The sequence below is a fragment of the Pungitius pungitius genome, chromosome 1, assembly GCF_949316345.1.
Source record: "Pungitius pungitius chromosome 1, fPunPun2.1, whole genome shotgun sequence".
In the NCBI taxonomy this organism is placed as follows: Eukaryota; Metazoa; Chordata; class Actinopteri; order Perciformes; family Gasterosteidae; genus Pungitius; species Pungitius pungitius.
In genome coordinates, this window is record NC_084900.1 from 20,679,515 (window position 1) to 20,692,595 (window position 13,081).

The 13,081-nt window shown below is 40.7% G+C and overlaps 1 long non-coding RNA gene across 1 annotated transcript; it reads right to left on the reverse strand.

Annotated features, from left to right (window-relative positions):
- Window positions 1–1,543: 1,543 nt before the first annotated feature.
- LOC119206997 (uncharacterized) lies at window positions 1,544–5,927 on the reverse strand. Its single transcript, XR_005118268.2, has 2 exons — window positions 5,101–5,927; window positions 1,544–2,227 (listed from the first exon to the last, which is right to left on the reverse strand). It is a non-coding gene; the product is annotated as an uncharacterized LOC119206997 (long non-coding RNA).
- Window positions 5,928–13,081: the final 7,154 nt, after the last annotated feature.

Here is a 13,081-nt window from a genome sequence, read left to right on the forward strand (position 1 = left end):
GAAACTCTGAAGATCTGAATTATAATAATAATAAATAATAAAAAAAATCCACATATGAATTATTGTATAGTTCTCTGTAAGATCTTTGATATGTGGTCAGCAGCTTGCTGTACGAGGACCCCTACACTGATTATCAGCCTCTTGATGTTTGAGTAACAAGACAAACGGTAGGTGTGTGTGCATTAAAATATTTTAGTATAATAGTTTTTTTTTGTTACTGTATCCAACCTCCTCCTAAAATGATAAAGCTAATTATTTTATGACTGATTATATATATATATATATATATATATATATATATATATATATATATATATATATATATATATATATATATGGTGCTCAATATTGTAAATATACCATTTCTAATTTTAAATGAAAATGAGACAAAAGCTTGTTAATAGTAAAATATTTAAGTCAAAAGCTAAATTAAAACGTATTAGCAAGACCAGCTGACGTGGTGACGTCATCAAGTCAGCTGCTGTTCCAATTACGGAAATGTCTGTTCTCTGTTCTCCCGAACCTGCGAGTCAGGACTCCCGAGTCTATTCTCGCGGGAACGCGAGTCCGTTCTCGCCGTCTTAGGTATTGATTTCTCAACCGGTTTCGGTTCCGGCCCTGGTTTCGGGAGAACCGAGAACGGTCATTTCCGCAATTGGAACAGCAGCTGACTTGATGACGTCACCGCGTTAGCTGGTCTTGATAATACGTTTTAATTCATTTCTTGACATTGCAAATACACCACGCATTTATTTATTTATACATTTATTTATTTGTACATTTTTTGTCCTCCATAATTTACTGGCACTAACTTTACACATTGACGATACAGTTGGCCTTGAAACTATAGGTATGAATCCCGCATTCAAGGCCTTTTTTTAAAAACATAAAAAGGTCTTGAATGTCAGCATCACGGACCCAGAGTGGTAGAGATGCATTCATAAAACTCATAAAAAGCATTTCGATTTAGTAAAACCAGATAATATATCTTGTCAACTTTCTTTGTCCCACCGTTGAATATTTCTGACAAAAAAGTTAAAATACACTCAACTGTCATTTATTTCTTATTGTGTAATTTGTCCTATTTTGTATCTGTAAAGTAGAAGTAATAAAAGCACAAAATGAATATAGTTTCTATGAAAAGTACCTCATACTTTAAATAAATAAAATAGGCTGTTATTCAAACCCACATCCATTTAAATGAAGCAGGGTTAGTGTCCACAAGGGGACGCTCGTGGCTCTCGGATGGTGGAGGGCTCATGGTGCCTTCTTTGCGGTCCTGTAGAACATTTGAGTGCTCCGAACACAAGCAAGTTTACAAAATCAAAGCTATTTGAAATGTTGATTTGTTTTACTTTTTAGTTCAACTAGACTGGTATCCAGCTATTTGTGATTAAACCGAATAGCTTTACAGTTCAGTGATGGGATTTAGATTAGATTCAATTTAAGTAAAATACAGAGCAAAGAAATGCAGTTTAGCATCCAACCAGAAGTGCAATAGTAGTAGGTACAAGTATACAGATAATAATAAGTATCTCACAGGTATAAGTCAGCATACTGTAGTATATAAATACGGGATATGCAGATTGATTGAGGTATGTACACATTATACAGGTTGATTCGTGCATTTAAATATAGGTAGACTATAAGCAGGAACTATAAATATAATTTACAAAAGGCAAAATGATAAATTAGGTAATACAGATTGAGTGAGCGTTAAAAAGTGCATCATAGTAAACAATTGCTGCCTAACGTTACTAGACTAGTGAAATGTTCAGTGCATAGTTTTAGTGCACTTCGAATAAGACTATTTGTATTTCACAAGTGTAACATTATAAATCAGGAGGTCCCCATCTCCTGTTTATGTGTGGGGCTTATGTTAGCAGAGCGTAGGCCCATTTCAACCTCATGGCATGTGAAAACCACATAACATGAACCCGCTTCTGAAATAAGCTCACTGCCTCGAGGGTCTTTCAAGCTGATGTGGACTCTCACTCATCTTGTTCCTCCTTCCCAACAACAGACACTTCATTATAAAAAAAGCAAATAAACGGGTGAAACGCAAAGTTGATTTACTCAGGTAGAGCACCCCTAAACGGGAGAAAAGAATCAACGCTTGAATCTGGGAGATGTCAACAGAACACTTCAATCAAAGGTTCATCTGCAGTCATTGTTTGTGTTTGTGGCCACAGCTCATATGGCCTCTTCTTCTGACATCACCAATCTGCTGGTTGGATTAAAGAATACGATTAGTAAAAGGGAGTGACACCCCCACCATCCAACACACACACACACACACACGCAAAGCCCACGAAGGAGTGGGGTTTAGTGCAGACGCTGTGGGTGAGGTGATTTACTGTCATCCCCAGGCGCCGGTCTCAGCCCACTGAGCGTTTCCATTGCTGCTGACAGACACAAGCCCTCAGACTGCAGGTGGACACGGCCCTTATTTCATCCCACAGGGGCCTGAGCAGTGAAGGGGGGGCTTGTAAAAAAGAGGTTTTAAGAAAACCAACCTCTCTTTCATGCAACCCTGTCCTCGTATGTCTTTTCCCAGCCTGACATGAACTATTATACCGAAATATCTGGTGTGAAGGCACTTCAAAATAATTGCTCTATATGTATTTTGAAAATAAAGGGTAAAATAAATGGGTACAAGAAAAGACTTATAAATTATTATTACTTTTTCTATTCTCCTTGGCTCTTGTTTATCTCATCAATTGGGTTTTGGTCCATATGATGCATCAATAGGAAACCTGAAAAGGTCATGGTTTTATCAGTGTTGTATTTTTATCTTTATCTCTTGCCGTCAACTGGTAAAAAACAAAACATTTTGCGTGATTACAGTCCACTGATTGAAGGGTTGTCTTTGTTCAAACAGCGTTCTGTGCAATGACAGTTTTCATGACTCTGAAATCTGTTCACTGTACACATACCTTAGGTAGCAGAGAGCACATTAGAAGCAGAGTATACATTAGGTGTGGGCCTGTAAGGTTCCTGAATAATATTTGTTTTGGACTTTTAAGTTTAATTAATTGATTTTTTTGTGGAACCTGAACTTTGTTTTGGAACCTGATTTGTCTTTTTAACCTAGAACCACCCTGCACTGTCCTGCCCAGTTAGACTTCTCATGACGTTAAAGGCTATACAACATTAATTCAATACTAATAAAGACAATAATGATTATGTCACGACCCAACAGAACACAGGACTCTTTATTGGCAAGACTGAATCCCTCCAAGGCAGAGAAATACATACAAGCTATCAACCTAATGAACACACTTCTTCTGATAAATAGTTTAGGAGGAAGTGTGGCTATAAAAATTATTAAACAAAAGTCCCTCCACTCAGGAGGAAAACAAAAAGGCTTTTAACTTGATCAAAATAACAGGTATGCACTCTCGACGGAGGCAACTTCACTTAACAAAAATCTCTCCTTACGGAGGACACAAAAGACTACAAAATCTTTAACCATTCAACTAAATCTATAATACAAAACCTTACGAAATCCAAATCACTCTCTGGTTTCCAAGGCTTGGTAACTATGGCGCCGCTAGAGTGAACGCACAAAGGCAGAAACAAGCCCACTGGCACAGGACAAAGGGAGACGCAGATTATCTGTACACATGGAGGGCAACAGGTGGACACAATTAGGAATCAAGAATCAGACTGGTGACACATGAGGAAAGGTAAGCGACCTGAACTGAGGGGAGAGTTATTATTTCAAAGTAAAACAGGAAATCACAAGACAAAAGGACCAAAACAAACTCAACTTCACCGCGGTGTGACAAATTAAATCCCACATCCTATGATCGAAATTACACATCACCCCAAACTTGTACGCGTAGTGTGGCCATACCTGTGATGAAGAACAGAGCAGTGAACCCAAATGCAGACACAGATGGGGAGAAGAGAATGATGGTAAAAAGGATGGGGTTCCTGGTGCCCATATGAACAAATATATAATGCATGCTTTATGTCCCACAAAACGAAATCACGCTGAAATGTCAACTGTGCTGCACGACGGCTTTTACTTTTTAGTGTTTTTTGTATTGTATTCAGCTGTTGTGTAGAGTATTGTTGTAAGTCATATTTTGTAGGCTTAGTGAATTGCATTACAAAGTTGTTTTTACAGTCCTCTATCCTGTTTTTTAGAATAAATATCTATGCCCCTCAAATGCACGATAAGCGCCACATGCCAATTCTCAGACAAACCTGAAATATGGTGCGTTATGGTGCGTTTGGTGCATTTGCGTTTGCTGAGCTGTGAAATGAAAGTCTGTGGTGTAAACAGATATAAAGCAGCTGGAACGTCCACCCCTCAAATGTGTGTTATGATCAGCTGTCATGTTCAAACAATTGGTGAATCAATTGAGTCTTTAAAATCTAAACTTTAAACTACATCTTTGAGCCTTCACTTTCAAGTAGCATCTTCTTTTTTATGACCTCTTACGAGTTATTATGTGTTTGATGGATCGGTCCCACTCCCAATGAATCTGTTAGGGCTCGTGCTAAGTCTAATATGGCCTAAGTCCATATTCGTCCCGCCAAGGAGAATACTGCCTCTGAACCACTGAATCACTCTCAACCTCTGTTGTTTCCGTCCCACAAGCCCTATCTGTTCCTCAGAGCATGAAAAGCTACGCCGCTTGTGTCTGGTATGCTGTGGCGGAGTTGAGTGTTACTCAAGTCCCTTCCTCATAGTAATGTTGTTAAACAGCATTACACGGCACAGCACACCTGTGTATAAGGCCAACCACGGCAAATCACGGCACACACTGCAACAAACCCCCCCCTTCAGTTCACACCATAGGTCAGGGTTTGCCCGGAGCACTGCAGGAAGTGTACCTTGGAATGTGGGGAAAGTGATCAGAAAACAAACAAACAAACAAAAACTTAAAGTGGTTAGTCCGCTCTTACATCTAAAACACGCAAAAAAACAAAATACAATGGACCAGGAGCGGACTAACCGCTGAAAACAAAAAACAAAACTAACAAAAGGACAACAGGTAGCGGGATAATAACTGAAACACAAAGATACACAATTATCAACAACGAACTTTAATTCATACTTTAATTTAATTAAAAAACCCAACATACCTGCTGCAAACTCTCACACCCATTCATTCCCTCTTTGCCCGGATCGGTGCCTCTCCTCCCGATCCTGTCATGCAAACTCCATTAAAATCTACCACCCGTACATATGAAAGAATAAACAAATATATTTACAAATCAAGAGAGAATGGAGCATTCTCACCACTACTGGGGGCCCAACCATACCCTGGCCACCCAACAGGAAACTAGCACTTCATGGCAAAGTGCCACTTCCCCTTTTATAGGTGCACCGCCTTGACCCCACAGCGCCACCCCATGGTGCCAGCTGCTGCACTATCTCAGTATTTCAAATAATATCTGGCAACTTCAATAAAAACAAAAGCAGCCTTAATCACTGACTTCATTCACTTAATTCTATTCAGTTTGTTCTCACTCGCGACTGTCCTTGAAAAGTCTCTGTTTGTCTCTTAAGTTGCAATCATCTCACTCCCACTGTGCCTCTGTTGTGGGAGTGCGGCCTTATCGGGCACTTTAGACGTCCCCTGAGCAGACCAGCTGATGGCGAGGACGGTGACTCAACAGCTCAAAGTCTGTCCTCCACTGACAACAGCGTTGAGTGTGCGCTGAGTCGTGTTGTACTGAAAGCTGAAGTTACACGTTGGTGGGGTAAGGACCTGTCTTGGGTTGATCTTCATCCCTGTCAAGTTCAACGTGCCACGATCTGATACCGCAGCCACAAACATGTCAAGACGAACACTTCTTCCTGTGCAATGAATCCACAGAACTAGTTCAAATTGCTTCTGGTTTCACAAGTTTACTGCTGCGTTTTTATAGCGACAATTCATGACATGCAGAGAAAACTCAACAACTCAACATACGAGATACGGATAACGAGAGCAGAGATTCCAATACACAGGGGAGCGGTATTTCCTCAGTTTGTCAAATCCAGATGATAATGAGGTTAATACGGAAGTGTCCCTCTGTCAACTGACCAGTAGTGGCCGATAACCGATTGCAAGAAGGAGTCCGATTGTAGAATGAGAATAACAAGAATGACTGGAAAACTGGTCGTCTGACCAGGCCTGGGGTCAAAAGATCAAAAAAGACTGCTGGAGAGGGCGGAGACACTGGGATGATGCACATCTTATGGCTGCCCTTCCCTCAGCTTCAACTGTGCTACTACTACACGCTGACAGAAATAGCAATGTGAAAAAGCTGACACTCTCACACCTCCACACACCTGGCCAATTGAGTGGGTGCGAATGTCCTTTTCATAAAGTTGGAGTAGTCATTTCCAATTCCATGAAATGCAAGCAAAATGGGATTTTCCTGATGAGCACGAACACACAGACTTTTTTTGTCCTGCTGCTGGCCTCCCGCCTCCATCCTGCTCCTTAAAAATCAGCTGGAGATACGGTGTGTGACGGCTCACTTTAGGGTTTGACACTGTAGAACGGCAGCTTCGTCTTCTTATCCGGGATGTAACGTGTTCAATGGACCGGGTGAAAGTGGTGCAGCTGCAGCGAGGCAATGTGATACGATGCAACGTCCCATGAGGGAGGTGTATGTTGGCACCGCTGATGTCATTGTTGAGTGTACAGTGAGTCACCGTGTGAATGTATGAGGGGCCGTTTACGACATAAAAACTGAGACACTCTTACGCGTACTAATGAAAGTATGCTTGATAGTGTCTCATGTGAACTGAACAAAGCTTTGACGTAATCCCAAAAGTGGCATTACACTGCTGATATGAAATACCTGAAACCAATAGCTATGTCATATGCATTTAATTCAAGCAGTGTAATGTCACACATTTGTAAGACTTGACAGAAGGCTGAAGTAGACCCAACAGGGGGAGTCCTGCACCGATTAGCCACATTCTAAATCAAACAGGTTCACTATCTCTCTAGACAAACCTAAAAAGTCATCATATTTATTTGCTCTGGTGATGAAGGCCAATACACACAGGATTCCAGCAGGTCCAATTTATACAGGCCTATAAAATGAGCTTTCCAATTCAAACTTGTGATTTGCGCTCTATAAATATTCCTGCTCGGTTTATGTCTGCTGCTGCACCACCTATAAACTCATTTCATGAATGTCCCCATAACTGTTGAATTATCACGATCCAACCATCATTAGCAAAGAATGAAAATATGACCTTATGACTATAATTTATAGTTGCGTTATTTCTTAATGCAATCCCAAAGGTGGTTTACATATGTATATAACTAATTAACAACTTTAAAGCATTATCTTTTTTTAGTTGCATGCACTTCACGTGTAAGCCAGCCAGGGAAGGTAAAGACAGTATTTCAACACGGCTTGATTAACCTGCCGAGTAGATGGGAAACTCACATATCCATCTCTGTGTGGGGGACAACATGTCAGCAAGTTTTGTAACAAGCGATAATCACAACAACTTTAACAACATTCTAAAGAAATTTATATTATAATTATCCAGATCAATGAAATAAAAGAATGCACCGACTGTTTTCAGATCATATTGCTGGAGGATCGCTCCAAATCAAGCTTTCCAAACTGACTGGACAAGGCTGGAACATGTTTCTGCGTCTTGTGTCGTTTGACTCGTTTCAATTCATGGTTCAAAAAGGCTTGTGCGTGTTGCAAAGCAATTTACGTTTTTTGTTGACGACCTAGAGAGTGCCCTTTGTGATCTTTGTGTGTGGAAGTCGTTGGTTTGTTCAAATACTTTTGTTCTTAGTGCATCGCCACTGCTGCTTTTCATCTCCTTTTTTTGTGGACATATTTGTCCCGTATTTTCCTCCATAACAAAAAATCTTCATTTTAAGAATGGCGAAATTATGCTATGAAACCAGATATGTCATATTACGGAAAATATGTAGTTAGCAGCCCAATCACAGCCTTGCGGGCTGCGTGAGCTTGCGTAGCTTTTGACGCAAGTCTAGAAAAATTGGTCGACACACGCAAGCACGCAAGAGGGGGTGAAAAGGCAGCAAGTGGCCCGTACGTCTGCGTGTTTTTGCGTTTCTCTGAAAACACAGAAGCATAAACTAGGCTTTAGGATGAGACAACCAAGCCTCTTCAAATCCCTTTCTGGACTGACCTCAGGTCAGTGTGAGGTCAAAGACTGCCTCTCCTGAACCTTCTCTTTCCAAACTGACTGGTCAGGGCAAGGTTAAGACTGCAGTATCTCCTCAGATCTAATTTTCCGAAAGAACTTGCATCGATGAGAGGTTGAAGACAGCCTCTTCAAATCAACTTTCAAAATCGGCTTGAGTCGATGACGGGATTAAGGATTTAGGCCTCTCAAACCTAGCTGCTCCAGAGAAGTCCGGCTGCCAAGTCTTCACTTCCGGCCCAAGCAGCTTCCCAAGAAGGAAATCTTCTTCTACCCCCTTGTATACAACCTGCGTGTTACAAGAGCACAAACAGCTTTCGTGCCTCCAAAAAACCCAACAGAAAACCCCATCAACGCACAGTAAGGCTAAGTCTGGGCATAATTTAGATTAGCATGTGTCGTTCATTTTGTTTTGGTGTTTACTGTATTGTCTAACGAAAGATTGTAGTCCCTTTTAGGGGAGGTGCCCGTTATTTATTTTTATTTATTACCCCTACACCGTGCCCAACAAAATGGTGCCCCGCGTAAGGCCGTTCCCAACAACATAGTGCAGGATAACCATTATGCACCTTTAAACACCAACGTCCTCAAGAATGGGGGAGTACCAAAAACAGAGATAAAAGAGAGAGATGCATTCATCTGAACATTATGTTCAGAAGGCTTTACAGTCTGTATATGCAACATCACCAAGCATACCCTCACATCAGTGACAGTAATAATGGCTACATTTTGGAGTGCAGGGTTGGGAGCTGTTGCTCCTCAAGGACAATCAGGGACAATAAACAGCCTTGGGGAAAACGACAAAAATGTGTACCAATGAACACTGTAAAAGATGTACAATACGTTCAAAAACAGAAATGACTAGTGGCCAAAAAATCTATTATGTAAAAGTTATTGCATTGTAAAGATTTGCATAAGTACCCTGCTTCGTCAACTCCTTCTTCACATCAGTGGTCAAGAAGTCAAGGAGAATAAACGTCTGAGACTGAATTTGACCCTGGTCAGAGGTCATGCAATCTCTCAGAATTGCTTATTGCTCGATCAGACGTTGGTGAATGTCCCGTGTGCTGTTTCCTTGGTAACTGATGATGCTACACCACTTGGGGGCTGTCTCTAACCGGGATAATGGTATTGATGGTTCAATAACAAGGTCTGACAAAAGCTCATGTATACCCTTTCACAGTTATTGCACAGAGAGTGTAAACAAAGTGGTGAACAACTTATTGATTAGGTTAGTACAGTACCAGCCTTTATATAAAAGGGATAAAGGATTTACACACTTTAAGCTCTAAAAAGAATAATTTTATTTACCATGTCAAGAGAGGCTGCAACAGTATTTAATAAAAACATCATTATCAAGAAGCTATGGTTGAAATGCACTTATTGTAAGTTGGTTTGGATAAAAATGTAAAATCTGAAGAACATTTTTGTATACTTGAGTCTTGAAATAGTATGCAGTACTATAGTGTGAGGAAACAGTAATCACATGTACATTATGCTGGTGATTTGAGTTTTTTTTAGGGTGTCAAACTTTCATTAATCATCTTGTGCATTCATTAGAAGTACCTCATGGCCATAATGTCAGGACTCACATACTGGGTCTTCCTGTACGGACAGATAGAGGGCAGCACTGCTCTCCAAATGGTGCAATGGATGAGTTGAGCTCACATCCATCGACCAGTTCTCAGGGAGAGGACACAGGGCTGTAAATGTGCTGAGACATTGTGTACTCAACTCTACTTAATTGTGTGCAGCTGCTCAAAACACAGACAGTCAAAAGACTCAACCACTGTCCCCAGAAAGGCATGTGTGTGGGCCCCAATACAGCAGCTATAGTACTCATGTGGACAAAACTATGGTTGATTAGACTATGGTTGGAAATATTATTTCATATTATATCATAAATGTCCATGAAGCCAGGTCTCCGAGTCGTAATGAGGCATGACTCATCATTGGTTACATTCATATTCATTGCAGTGTTGAAGCCAACATAATCTCACAGAAATATATACGTAAAATGACCACAACTGTCACGGTTTGGGTCCTCTTCCTGTCTTATTTTGTAGTTTTCTTGTCTCTCGTGTCTCTGGGTGAACTTCACTTCCTGCCTTGTCTTGTGATTGCCTGATTGTTTCCACCTGTGTCCAATCACCTGCACCTCCCTAGTGTATTTAAGCCCCGTGTGCCTGTTGTCCCCCGTCGCGTCATTGTCTATGTTACCCGTCGTCGTTGGTGCACCTTCCTCGGTTCTTGGTTTGAATAAAGAGCACCTGTTTGTGAACTCTACGTTTGAGTCCTGCCTTCCCTCCGCACCAGCTACGCTACCTGACAACAACGGCCTATTACGTGCTTCCACCATAGAAACAATTGAGCACCACCTTTAGCCAACAAAGCCACTTGTTTAAGTTTAAGAAAAAACATCATGGTTGGGCTTAAAATAACCTCAGCAACATGTTATGACAAGAACAGGGGTCTTGTGGCTGACAGTTCTGTGTTTGATTGAACCCTCTACTTCCTGTTGAAACTACCTCACTAGATCTGTGTTCCGTATATACATACGTTGACACACCACTGTAAAATGGACTATGTGAACTTTCAAGTGGCAGCATTGTTTTTGTGGTGCAAATACATACTTTTAACAAATGATGGGCTACAAATGATGCTTATATGTAAGTATAATACATTACTTAAGGAAGAGTAGTCCATCAGACTTCTTTTTGCAACCAAGAGAGTCGTCCTCTGATGGTCAGTAGAGAGAAGTTTTAAGACACTTCTGTATCGATTCACTCTTCTGGCTTCACTTTGCAGAACTGATACAAAAATCCCATCAAAGTCACACTAACCACTCAACCATAATAAACTTAACCCTAATAAACTATACAATTCATATGTGACACAGTGCCTACTTTGGTAACCTGATCTCAAGGCAAGTTGTACGAATCGTACAACGCTATCTCGACATTCCTCTCTTTGCGTGTCATTTTACTGCACATGGTTACAGTTAATGTTTCCTAAATGTTTGTATCTTTCAGGTACAGCGTGGTGAGACGAAGTAGAACAGAAAAGAAACTATGGCATAATGAAACACAAAGAGAAATGCAGCCTTTAAATAGGTGAGTAAACCTGCAGAGAGGGCTGACCTGTCTCCATGTGCTCACTTCATATATGCGTCATAGCCATGCTGTCGAGGCACCGTGCCTCCACTGCTTGTTCACAGCAGATTAAATGCCAGTGGATTAGGATCAGTGAAATCCACCTGTGCACAGTTAGCATTGGTAGGAAGGATACAAAGGACTGAACCAGGTCAAAGGACCAGCTCACAACGGGCTGGTTTGGAGGGAATTTAATGTAAAGGCGTTTCACAATCTCCGAGACATCAACATGTAGAGATGACAAAGCAGTATTCAAGTGTCACAGCTTTTTGATTTGGGCTTGTAGCTCAACTCATGACAACATGCTCTCTCAACTAGGTGAACGTAATTGTATAATGTGTGATGTGACACAAACCAGAACCAAACATACATGTCTTTTTTTTGCAAACATGCATCCAAAACAGTTGTTGCACATTTTCCCTTTTTTCATTTGGTCTTACCACACTGTAAAGACCAAGTAACAAAAATAAAGAAATATGACAACAACATATTGGGATAGCAGTCAACCTGTTTATGGTGGCGTATGGTCGGTAAAAGAGGGGTAATCATAACTGTCTGAGGACATATACAGAGGAAGAACCGTTTCCTCCAAAATGCATTAGCTGATATTTTTTCTATGGACATTATCCGTGTCAGAAATGATAATCGTGAAAGCTATAAAATCTACGTTTGTTGCATATGTGACAGCGTACCATCACTGCAAATTATTATTATTATTATGGAAGCGAGTGTGGAAATGAGAGAGCTCTCTGTCGTTGACCATTGTGAATAAAAGGCCATGCAACATATATCATTAAAGGGGGAGGTCAAGGGGCAGAACATTTTAAATACTACATATCGTATATAGTATTTCCTATTTTTAAAAGGATAACTCAATACTTAAAAAATCCTAATAATAATTTAATAACAATAATAATCTTCTCTATTGTCTATTTTATCATCATATCACTGTTTTTGATCAAACAAAGATGGAAAGTCTAAACATGATGTTGAACAACATAAAAACGTTCCATAAAATCCATTATTTCTGCAGCAACCGTGATTCTTGTTTATTTCAAACTGTCCATCAGACCTCAGCCATGATTCAGCAGATTCTGTGTGTGTGTGCATGTGTGTCAGATGCGTGCCGCCTTGCACAAAGGCACCAATGAAGAAGTAGGTCAGCCAGAGACTACAGCTCTGCCGCTTGTTGGTCAGCTGTGACCCTCATCTTAAGCTCCTTTACCAAAACGGACAAATTGAAATCTTCTGTGTGTATCTTTGAATGTAACTGTTTTCCTGCAGAAAGAAATTAAGCAAAATACATAGATATCGTGGATGGTGTTTCTAAACTGTTGGTTGCCGGCACTCCACTGCACGTCGGTCCCAAACAACAGCCCCAAACTGTTACAATATTGGACGATAAAGTAGAGCCTCTTGAACCTTATTGCCTAATTGTAATACGGCTAGATGAAATCAAGCGTTCTGATTGGTTGAGAGTGAGTCACGAGGTGTACTGAATTGATTTATAATGTGCAGTTATGTGCAGTAACCGATTTGAGGGCACCTTAAAGCGAAAGAGGACTATTCAGATGGACGAGCAGATGGATGAGCAATGTGAATACATGAGATGGTCTGATATCCAGCAAGGAGACCTGGATTTTTTCAGACGGCGCACAAATTAATGTCGATCTCCTGGCTTAATCATCGACTTTTGGTGCTAGGCAAACCAAACGTGAAGTTCCCAATGTTGTTTGTCTGCTGGGGGAGAAAGTCGTCTTTGGTCATTCCG